The 10,683-nt window shown below is 36.6% G+C and overlaps 1 long non-coding RNA gene across 1 annotated transcript; it reads right to left on the bottom strand.

The window, feature by feature from the left end:
• Nucleotides 1–3,202: 3,202 nt before the first annotated feature.
• On the bottom strand, nt 3,203–4,961 carry LOC141438679 (uncharacterized). The gene is made up of 2 exons (XR_012452500.1): nt 4,161–4,961; nt 3,203–3,494 (listed from the first exon to the last, which is right to left on the bottom strand). It is a non-coding gene; the product is annotated as an uncharacterized lncRNA (long non-coding RNA).
• Between the last annotated feature and the right edge of the window lie 5,722 nt (nt 4,962–10,683).

The following is a 10,683-nucleotide window of genomic DNA, read 5'->3' as shown; positions in this document are numbered from 1 at the left end:
ACTTGAAGCAACTAGAGGTAGCTCTAAGTTGACGTACATAATTCCGTTGATCATTTTCTGAACGCAACTATTGCCGCGGCGAGCGTTCGATACTCGATTCGTACGAATTTTAAACGAAACATTCGCGTCTTCCGTTTGTCACTATTTCGATTGCGTGTGCTCGATCGACTCGAAGTAACGTAAATTAAAGATGGAGGCCATTGTACGTAACAAGACCAGCTGCTCTAATAATCTGTCATCTTCCAGGATAACAGGATCAAAGGAATTTGGGCATAAATTTGTGCCTTCTGAAATTGACTTCTTATTGTATGTGACAAAATAGTAGCCGCAGAAAAAAAGTGATTATGATGTGTACGACCTTTGCTAAAGGACAAAATCATTGAATTGAAGATGATCAATTTTTATTTACTGCTGTACCTTACCACAAGTTGAAGATTTAGGATGTGGAAATTGTAGAAATGGAAGTTTCCTGCAACTGTTTGTTGGGTGAGGCTGAGACCAATGTTCGCAGCTTTGACTGGTAGGTAAGAATTTTGTTTATTTATTTACCAATCGTACTGTTGATGCATTTTTTTTCTCTCATATTTTCCTGTTCCATATCAATAGTTCTCGAGAATTCAATAATATCTCAATTTTACACACTATGTTTTGTTGACAAACAGATTTCGAAAAACGGTTCTTTATCTCTTGAAAAGATGGTAATATAAATTTACATAATATTGTCCGTTGCCTGCGACTTGGTCTACCTCGAACTCGTTTATCGCTCCTTGATAAAAACTATCCTTTTTCCCTCTTTACTAATCCTATCTATACCATAAGGGCACACGGGACCCGTGCCCATCAGTGCCCCCCAGCCAATGGGACACCCAAAAGGTCAAAAAACGGAGAAAAAATGTTTTTAAGTAAAACTTTCTTTAATTTTCAAAAGCGCCCCAAGTTCTTGTGTGCTCCAGGCCAGGGCCTCCGCACGGCCCTGATAGGTACATACTGTTTATCTCTGTACAACATTTCATTTTTATTGGTTCAGCAGGAACAGACAGATAGACAGCCACTTTCGCATTTATAACATTAAATAATAGTATGGAATTATGAACTTGCCTTTACACATAGCTTCGCTCATGTAACCATTATTTTTGACAGACTAACTGCAATTCAGGAATGCAATTTTTTTTTTCATTTGAATGGTTGGCAAACGAGCAAGTGGGCCTCCTGATAGTAAGAGATCACCACCGCCCTAAAATCCTAAGAGGCCGAAGATAAAATACTCAAGTGCCAGTAATTCCACTGGCTGTCTTACTCTCCACCCCGAAACACAACAGCGCAAGCACTGCTGCTTCACAGCAGGATTAGCAAGCAAGATGGTGGTAGCAATCCGGGCGGACCTTGCACAAGGTCCTACCACCTGCAAAAATTAAATTATAGACTCAGTGACTGCCTATCTAATATTGTCAATTGATATTTTCTTAGGAGACTGCATGGATCTGGATCATCACCAAAAACAGAAGGGGTCCAACTGTTGAATGAAGATTGTAAAACAACACAATTTTCCCGACATTACTGGTCTACCTAGTGGGAGGGCTGCAGTATCTTCCAGTTTGTGGTTGCCATCTGTTCTTCAAATCCTTTCATATGTATTATATTCTATTTACAAAGCTACACAAGATGTCTGCCCTGTGCTCAACTTCTAATCTTATTATACAAATTATCCTTGTTAATATACAATTGCCTAAAGCAGAAAGAATATATTAGTGTGCACAAATTTGTTTATTATTGTTTTTTACAAGCTTTAGGTTTTTAACTTACTTTAAACACAAGTTGTTTTAAAAATCTGTAAGTCTAATTTTCCCATTTCTTAAGTTTATTTGTTTGTAATTAGTTAAGGTAGTTTGTTTTAAACTAGTTTTCACCTGTGATTTTGTCTGACCAGAATTTGTTTATCACTCTTGCACGGGTAATGTGTATTTTCCAGGATAAAAATCTGATTCCCCGGGACTCGAACTATCTTAAATTAATCATTCAGTTCAAGCGTGAAGAGTTAACAAAAAGACAGAGACACTTTCGCATTTATAATATAAGTATGGATTACGTTTCTGACAAAAACTTAAATTTGATAAGTGTAATAAAAACTGATTTTATGCCTTCAAGTTTCTTTAAAATCTTAAACTTGTTTTTTTTATTTACCCCCTCAAAGCTTCATCATATATCTTCCAAGAAAATCAATGTTTTGTGTAATATTGTACTTAGTTTTTTGTTCAATGGAAGTATTGTTTTTTTTTGCACTTGTTTCTTTACAAGGGGTGAAAATGGTGGAAAGAATGAAAGAAGTGGTAGTAATTAGTAAAGAATCTTAATACTTCTATTGAAGTATTAGTAAAGGAACTTATTATAAGTCTGTAACACTGATTAGTTGCACTTGCAACAACAACTTTGCAGTTTAAATGAAATAATAATAATAATACAGCAATTTTAATAATTATCTATTTAAAAAATTTATTTATCTAAAAAAATTATATTTGAAAAGATAAATTTCATTAAAATTTCATGACTAAACCCAGTGGTTGAAATTTCAAGATTTAATCCCTACTCCATGGGAATATTGGGATAAAAAGTAGCCAATAAAACTAATTAGATAGTCTACTGTCCATAATAAAGTATGTAAGTAGGTAAATAATTATTCAAGTTAACTGTTATTCTGCAGTTCAAATCGCTTCTATCATCCAGCACCAAATCACATTTAATAAATTATTTTAAAGTTAAATAAATTTCATGACTAAACCCAGTGGTTGAAACTTCAAGATTTAATCCTTACTCCATGGGAATATTGGGATAAAAAGTAGCCTATAAAAATAATTAGGTAGTTTACTGTCCATAATAAAGTATGTAAGTAGGTAAATAATTATTCAAGTTAACTGTTATTCTGTAGTTGAAATCGCTTCTATCATCCAGCACCAAATCACATTTCATACATGGAAAATCGAAAAATAAAATGAAATCTGATGTCATTACATAGGCAACATATATTCTTGTGTGTGTGAACTCAACTCTGGTGGCACTACCTATATCACAGGTGTGTTCAGTCCTTAGAGACTGATAGGCTCGAGTTTTAAAAATTCCTCCGTCGCTCGCTCCGGAAATGCTGTCCCAGAAACCTGGTTCAATATATCTTTTTTATAGACATGGAATGTAAATAAAACAAAGAAGGCAAGATTTCAAACAAATTTTAATCTAAGCATCACTGGTAAGTAAATGTAAATATTCAATAACATCTCTTCAGCAGCAGCCTTACCCATTGCGAGGCCCCGGGCAGCAGGTCTATATAGTTAAAAAAATCTATATTTTTTTAATTAGCTTAAGTTGTTGCGCGAGGCCCTGCGCGATTGCCCTGTTCGCCACTCCCTAAGGCCGCCGCTGCATCTCTTTTCAATTTCTCAGTGCATTTCTTAGTCCTTGTGAGGTTTACAGTATCTTGAGAATAGGTGAGCATTTCAATTTATCTGAAAAAAAAAATTGTTGAATTGACAACTTTTACTTGTTAATCTAGAAGGAATGCCTGATTGATTAACATATTGTGTTACTCTTGAGTTCCATGATAGTAGAAAATGTTAATATGAAATTTGTATTATCTATACCTATAAATAAAAATGATTTTATATTATTAAGTATGTTTATCCGTTGCCTAGTATCCATAGTCAATGCTTAGTTTGGGCGAGGATGAGTAAATAAATATGGTCCTAACATGATGTGTTCTTATGAATTACAAAAACACAAGCAAGAATACTGATTGCAAATTCTACAGATTTCTAAAAGCATGGTGGCAAAAGAAAATAATAATGAAATAAGTGTATAATTGCCATAAGAAGAAATTCATGGGTTATGGCACAAAACCTCATTTCTGAAACAAGCAAGTTAATTTTTAACTGAAAACTATTACAATAATTGAAATCATCATCCAGAATTGTCTAACAAATATCATGAGATTTCAGTGAAATTATTAGGTAAAGTCGCACAATTTGTATCATGACTCAGGGTGGAACCTTTGTGCTACTAATGTCATGTTGACATCTCATACTTTTGTCAAGAAAATCATAGTGAAATTGATTATAAAAAGGTTCCACCCTGGGTCATGATTCAATTTGTTTGACCATACAATGTTTACTTACTTCTCACTTGACAGTTGTGACACAATATGTTAATTAAAGTCCAAGCCCATAGTTTGTGCATGGTATCAATAGTGAACAATGTATTCTATCTGGAAAAATCGGATCTCAATTTAAAAAACGATGCCACCTGAAGTGTCAACCAATTGTATTTGAATGACATTTTCAAACCATTAGTATGAAACTTTATTCTTTGTCGTTTCGCTCTTGGCAGACCAGGCGTAGGCATATTGATGCGTCCGCGTCATGGGTAGAGGCGGACAGCTCTTCGTACGATCTCCTACCATATCTCTCTGTTGGCAAACTGTCTTTTTGGTTTTCTACAGTGGCCTTCACTTGGTCAGTCCAGAGGTGACCTGACGTGCAACCTGATTCCTTCCACTCCTCCCTGCACGACCAGCTGTTCTATGGAGTCGCCATCCATCCCGCCTGAAGAAGTTCCAAGTACTGCAGTATGTGCTGTATACTAAACTATGGTCTATAACTATGGAGTATGGGCACTTTGGTGCGAAATTCCGTCCATGATATCACAAGCATCTTCCTCCAGCTTCACATCTATGGAGCATCCACTTTACAACGATGACAGCGCGACCAAATAATATATGTAATAACATTTAAGTTTTTTCTTGAACTGAGACGATGTAAATTAGGGCGGTGTCAGTCTGACATTTGTTTTGTAGTTAGGTAGGGTTGCCAGATCGAATGACCCTATTATCGATAAAAATAACGATTTATCGGGATTTTGGTACTTTGGACGGGAGAAACAATAATAAATTCAAATATAAGTAAGTATATTAAAAACAAAACCATTTAACATTTTGTGTGCTGCGAGAGAAATCCCACCAATATTATAAATGTGAAAGTTTGTAAGTCGGTTTGTTTGTTACCTCGTCACGTCTAAACCGCTGAACCGATTAAGATTAAATTCGGAATACAAATAGTTTGAGTCTTCGGAAAAGAACATGGGATACATTTTATGTCGAAAATTGCATAATTTCCGCGGGATGGTGCTAAACAAATTCTACACAGACGGAGTCGCGGACAACAGCTAGTGTTTACATAAATAAATAAATAAATCAGAAAACGGTTTTCTTGTTACCTACGTCATTTATTTTTTACTCGAATATCGTGTTACTGTTCATATAAGTATGTATATTACATTTTTGTCCCTTTTCACCATTTACCCGCTATCATGGCAAGATCAAATAATTCTTAAATAAAGTATTTTTTTCACATTTACTACAACCAGGAAAACAATCAGTAAAAAAATGCTTAAAAAAAACCGTGATTTTTTAAAATTCTTTGCATCACGGCTGTTACTGGGTGTTAGGTACTATGCCAAGAAAAGGGATTTGATGTCATTCAGTGCAAGCATTTGGAACTTAAAATTATTGTTTTATAAAATGAAGTTGTTGTTGTTGTAGGTGTTGTGGTTGTTGTTAGTAGTTGTTATTTCTGGTGTACAATAAAGAGTCTTTGTATTGTATTGTATTATATTATATTGTTTTTATGATTTTTTTTGACTTTGTTGGGAGTCGGGAGGACATACTAAAATTCGGGAGAATCCCGCGAAACCTGAAACATCTGGCATCCCCATTCGTTTTGATTAGTCGAGTCGATCGGGTTTACGTTAACTTTACGATTCGCGGACGAAATAGTTTACGTTAATTTGACAAGCAGACCTACACTCGCAAAAGTTGTTGCGCAAACGTGCCGCTAGAGGCGCTGTTCGTGTTTCCATACAAATTAAGATTTTAACGCAAACGCGATCGAGACGTATTTTGTGACCGAAAAAATACACTAAGGGCACTGACCGTGATTGAACCATCTCACCTGATGTTAAGTGCAGATGAGGCCAAAAGTGTTTCACGCTGGTTCAGTAACAGCCTATTCACTCTAGCTTTGAAGAGCCTTAGATTGTATTTATCCGGAAATACAGACGACGGGAGCGAAGTGGCGTATTTTCACGCACATGGTGTTATTTTTAACACAAAAGGCAATTTAAGTTACTGAATCGTTTTTTAAATTTACTAAAACCTATGAATGTATTAATAATGTACCTAAACAATAATACACATTTGGCATTTCAATATTTTTAATAATAAAACAACGAGGAAAAAAATAACTAGAGCAAAACACGTTGCCGCCGTTTACAATTAAAGCCGGATATTTGTTACAAAATTCCTCTAAACATGATACTGTGATAATTATGATTATAAAATGAAAGTGAAAAATGAAAATGAAAAGATTTATTCCGGACACACACATATAAATAATAGATACAGAACAATAACATAATAATACAATACAATACAATAGAAATTATTCTTTATTGCACACCATAAAGCAGTAAAAATACTTTATAATATAAACACTTAGATTCACGGTAGACAATAGGCGGTCTTATCGCTTAAAAGCGATCTCTTCCAGACAACCATTTGGGAACAAGAAATTATATATGTTACAAAAATAGGTGGCGGAAACAGAAACAGAAAATAAAAACAACAAAATATCAATAACATTAAATAATACAAATGAAACACTATATTAAATACATACACGCAATACTATACAATACATAAACCACTAACATAATACAGCAATATAAATTAACAATAAGGCCGCAATGGAGAAAAAGGATAAGAAATTAGGAAATAAAATAGATAAACACAGAAAGACTGAGGACAGAGCTAAGAAGGCAGTGTCAAGAAGTGAGCTTTGACGAGATTTTTGAAATAGGAAGAGATTTAGCTTTCCTCACATCTAGGGGAAGAGAGTTCCATAAAAGGAACAATAATAAAGTGAAATAAAATAAAATGAGATTACAAAATACAAAAATAATTAAAAAAGAGAAAAAAATATATACTTATATATATGCGCCCGAAATGGTCCCGCCTCAGCATAAAATGCCTCCTTTAGTGGAGCCAGCGCTGGTCTTCCGGCGAGATACCTATTTTAATGGTACAGTCAACGTCATAAATAAGTGATCATGTCTGTACCTTGTCGCTTTCAGTCGTTACACAATTTCGTATGACTTTTCAAACATGACGTTAAAAGTGACAAGGTATAAAAGTGATCAATCATTTATGACGTTGACTGTACCAAACGTAAATCACAATTCGCCTTTGTACTCTTTTGTTTTGTATTATTTTGTGTTTTATGTACAATAAAGTATTTACATGCATACATACATACAATTCCAAAAATAACTATTTAAATGTTTATATGACTTTATAATTAATGTACTGTGTAGGTGAATGACAATCAGTCAAAGTCAATCACAGGCGCTTTATATATATCATATCTTTGTTTATTTTAAATATCGATAACGGTTAAATATGAACGTAATTAATAATTACGAAAAAAGTAAATTGAATCAGCCTATACGAAGCGTGACGTGGATTTTATAATAATAATAATAATAATTTAACGTTATTTCAGGCTCTAGTCCCATATACTTCGTGTTAGTTACAGTCTTATAATGATAATGTTAGTAGTTTAATTAGTTGCGATTGAATTTATCAAAACAATAAAATAAAATAGGATGTCATAGTTCTAAAATTAAAAATAATACAATAACAGTCAAAATTACAGAAAATAAATTAAAATTAAAATTATAAAGAATAGTCGTTGAATCACTGAAATCTACCTATCCTATCCACTAACATGCCGGCTACAACAGTGCCTAATGTAGGGGCAGTTCGGTTTGTCGGCTATCATCACCAGGACGGTGTTGGAGCTGTCGCGCACCCGGCGCACCAGGGCCGCAGCGCGCACGCGCATGCTCGCGTGGAAGCACGCTGTGCGCGCCTCCGCGAACATGCCCGACGCACTACACCAGCGCGGCAGCCCATCAACGCCCTGAACGCGTTGTTGTATTGGACACGAAGAGCGTTGTACGCCTTCTGTGTGTAGTTAGCCCACAGGCTACACGTGTAAAGCGACGTGCAGTACGCTTTGAACAGCGTTATCTTCACATCCCTGGAACATCGCGCGAACCTGCGAGCTATCATATTTGCCCTGACGCACAGCGCTCTCCGCTCCCGTTCTATGTCAGCATCGTCCCTGAGGTCGGTCGTAACAATGTGGCCCAAGTACTTAAACCGGACCACTCTTTCGAGTGGAGAGTTTATGTCAACGGCACCAAATGTACGGGGTTTGGTCATGATCTGCAGACAAACTGACAACGAAGTGACTCTATCATCATCCATCATCCCAGCCTATATACGTCCCACTGCTGGGCACAGGCCTCCTCTTAGAACAAGAGGGCTTGGGCCATAGATCCCACGCGGGCCCAGTGCGGATTGGGAACTTCGCACGAACCATTGAATCGCTTCGCAGGTTTTCCTTCACCGCAAAGCTCATGGTAAATTTCAAATGTAATTCCGCACATGAATTCCGAAAAACTCAGAGGCGCGAGCCGGGGTTCGAACCCACCCTCTGCTTGAGAGGCGATAGGTCAAACCACTAGGCCACCACGGCTTCAAAGTGACTCTATACGAGTTTCTATTGTCCTTTACCTCACGCAACCCCAAAAACCCCGCCCACGTTCTAACACTTGCTCATTCATCGTTACGTCTCACTCAAATAAACACGACACCTCTAAAAAGCTCACAAACGGTGAAGTAAACAAATTATCACTATTTGTGAGTCAGTCATACAAATTGTGGACAAATGTTTGCCAAGCGTAACAATGTTTGTGAGTCCTTCTAAGGGTAATAGTAATGGTCTGACACCTCGTGTTTGGTCAAATGTTTGGACAACACTCGAGACTATTTTTATAACTTGTTGGCGTAATGATCGAGTGGGATTTGGATGTTTACTGTCGAAGTTATATCAAGTAAGAAGACTAGATACACCACATACATACAGCAACCCTATACCCTCGGTAAAGCCGAGTTTAGCAATTTTGCCGCCGCAAATTTTGATGCAATTTGGTATATAGGTAGTTTGAATCCCAACATAGGATACCTTTTATTCCGGTAGAGGGCGCCACCGCGCGATAACCTAGATCCGCGCAGACGATCTTGCAGGTGGTAGGACCTTGTGCAAGGTCCGCCCGGATTGCTACCACCATCTTGCTCGCTAATCCTGCCGTGAAGCAGCAGTGCTTGCACTGTTGTGTTTCGGTGTGGAGAGTAAGACAGCCGGTGAAATTACTGGCACTTGAGGTATCCCATCTTAGGCCTCTAGGTTGGCAACGCATCTGCAATCCCCCTGGTATTGCAGGTGTCTATGGGCGGTGGTGATCTCTTACCATCAGGAGACCCACTTGCTCGTTTGCCATCCAGTCAAATAAAAAATAATAAAAAAAAAACGAAGTCGCGGGCATAAGCTAGTAGGTAAGCAAGCAATAAGGAAAACACAAATCGCTTCAGAACAATCGCAACTGAACAAAGAGAGGCATAAATTAAAGCAGATGCATTTAGAGCATATACAGGTGTCTCTGAACATGGGGCTTTAAATCCAAGGTTCGAGTTTACTCACATAACTGAGCTAGGTACTTTTATTCTGCAATTTTTTTTTTCATACAGATTAGATGTTATTTTCAATGTATGCGATACAATACAAAATTGACAGCACATTGGTAAATGTTTACCTAAGAAATGACAAAAATTATTTAAAGGACCCTGTACCAAGAGACAGCGGTAACATCGCCATGTCACATACATTGCTTTGACGATTAAACTTTGTGGGTGAATAAAATTATCTAAATTCAAATTATATGAAAATATTATAAAACAAAAGTAACTTAGTTATGCGTGTAGAATCTAACCTTGAATTTGAAGCCCCGTGGTCAGAGATACCCTGTATAGGTAGAAACAAAAACGAAAATACATAAAAATAAATATACATACAATACACCCTTAAACATACATAATACTATACAGCATGCAAAAAGAGAGTGTTATAAGTTTGACCGCTATGTGTGTCTGTCTGTCTGTGGCACCGTAGCTCTTAAACGGGTGGACCGATTTGAATGCGGTTTTTTATTTGAAACCAAGTTTTCTAGCGATGGTTCTTAGATATGTTTTATAAAAATCGGTTCAGCCGTTGAAGTGACAAAGTCGGGAGTTTTCCAACTTTTTGTTGGTTAGGTTATAAAGAAGCTGAAGTTCACATACGGATCCAGTGTTGACTGGGAACTTCACATAGCATTAAATTGCTTCGTAGTTGTGTTAGCACCAAGGATATTATACTTATTTTTCAGTTGGTGGATTGCATTTAAGACTTCGTAACTAATAATAATAATAATAATAAATATCATGGGACATTTGACACCAATTGACCTAGTCCCAAACTAAGCAAAGCTTGTACTATGGACACTAGGCAACGGATAAACATACTTATATAGATAAATACATACTTAAATACATATTAAACATCCAAGACCCGAGAACAAACATTCGTATTATTCATACAAATATCTGCCCCGGCCGGGATTCGAACCCGGGACTTTAAGCTTCGTAGTCAGGTTCTCTAACCACTTGGCCATCCGGTCGTCAAAAAAGGTTAACTAAGGTTA

The sequence above is a fragment of the Choristoneura fumiferana genome, chromosome 19 (genome assembly GCF_025370935.1).
Source record: "Choristoneura fumiferana chromosome 19, NRCan_CFum_1, whole genome shotgun sequence".
Lineage (NCBI taxonomy): Eukaryota > Metazoa > Arthropoda > Insecta > Lepidoptera > Tortricidae > Choristoneura > Choristoneura fumiferana.
This window is presented reverse-complemented; position numbering and strand designations above follow the sequence as displayed.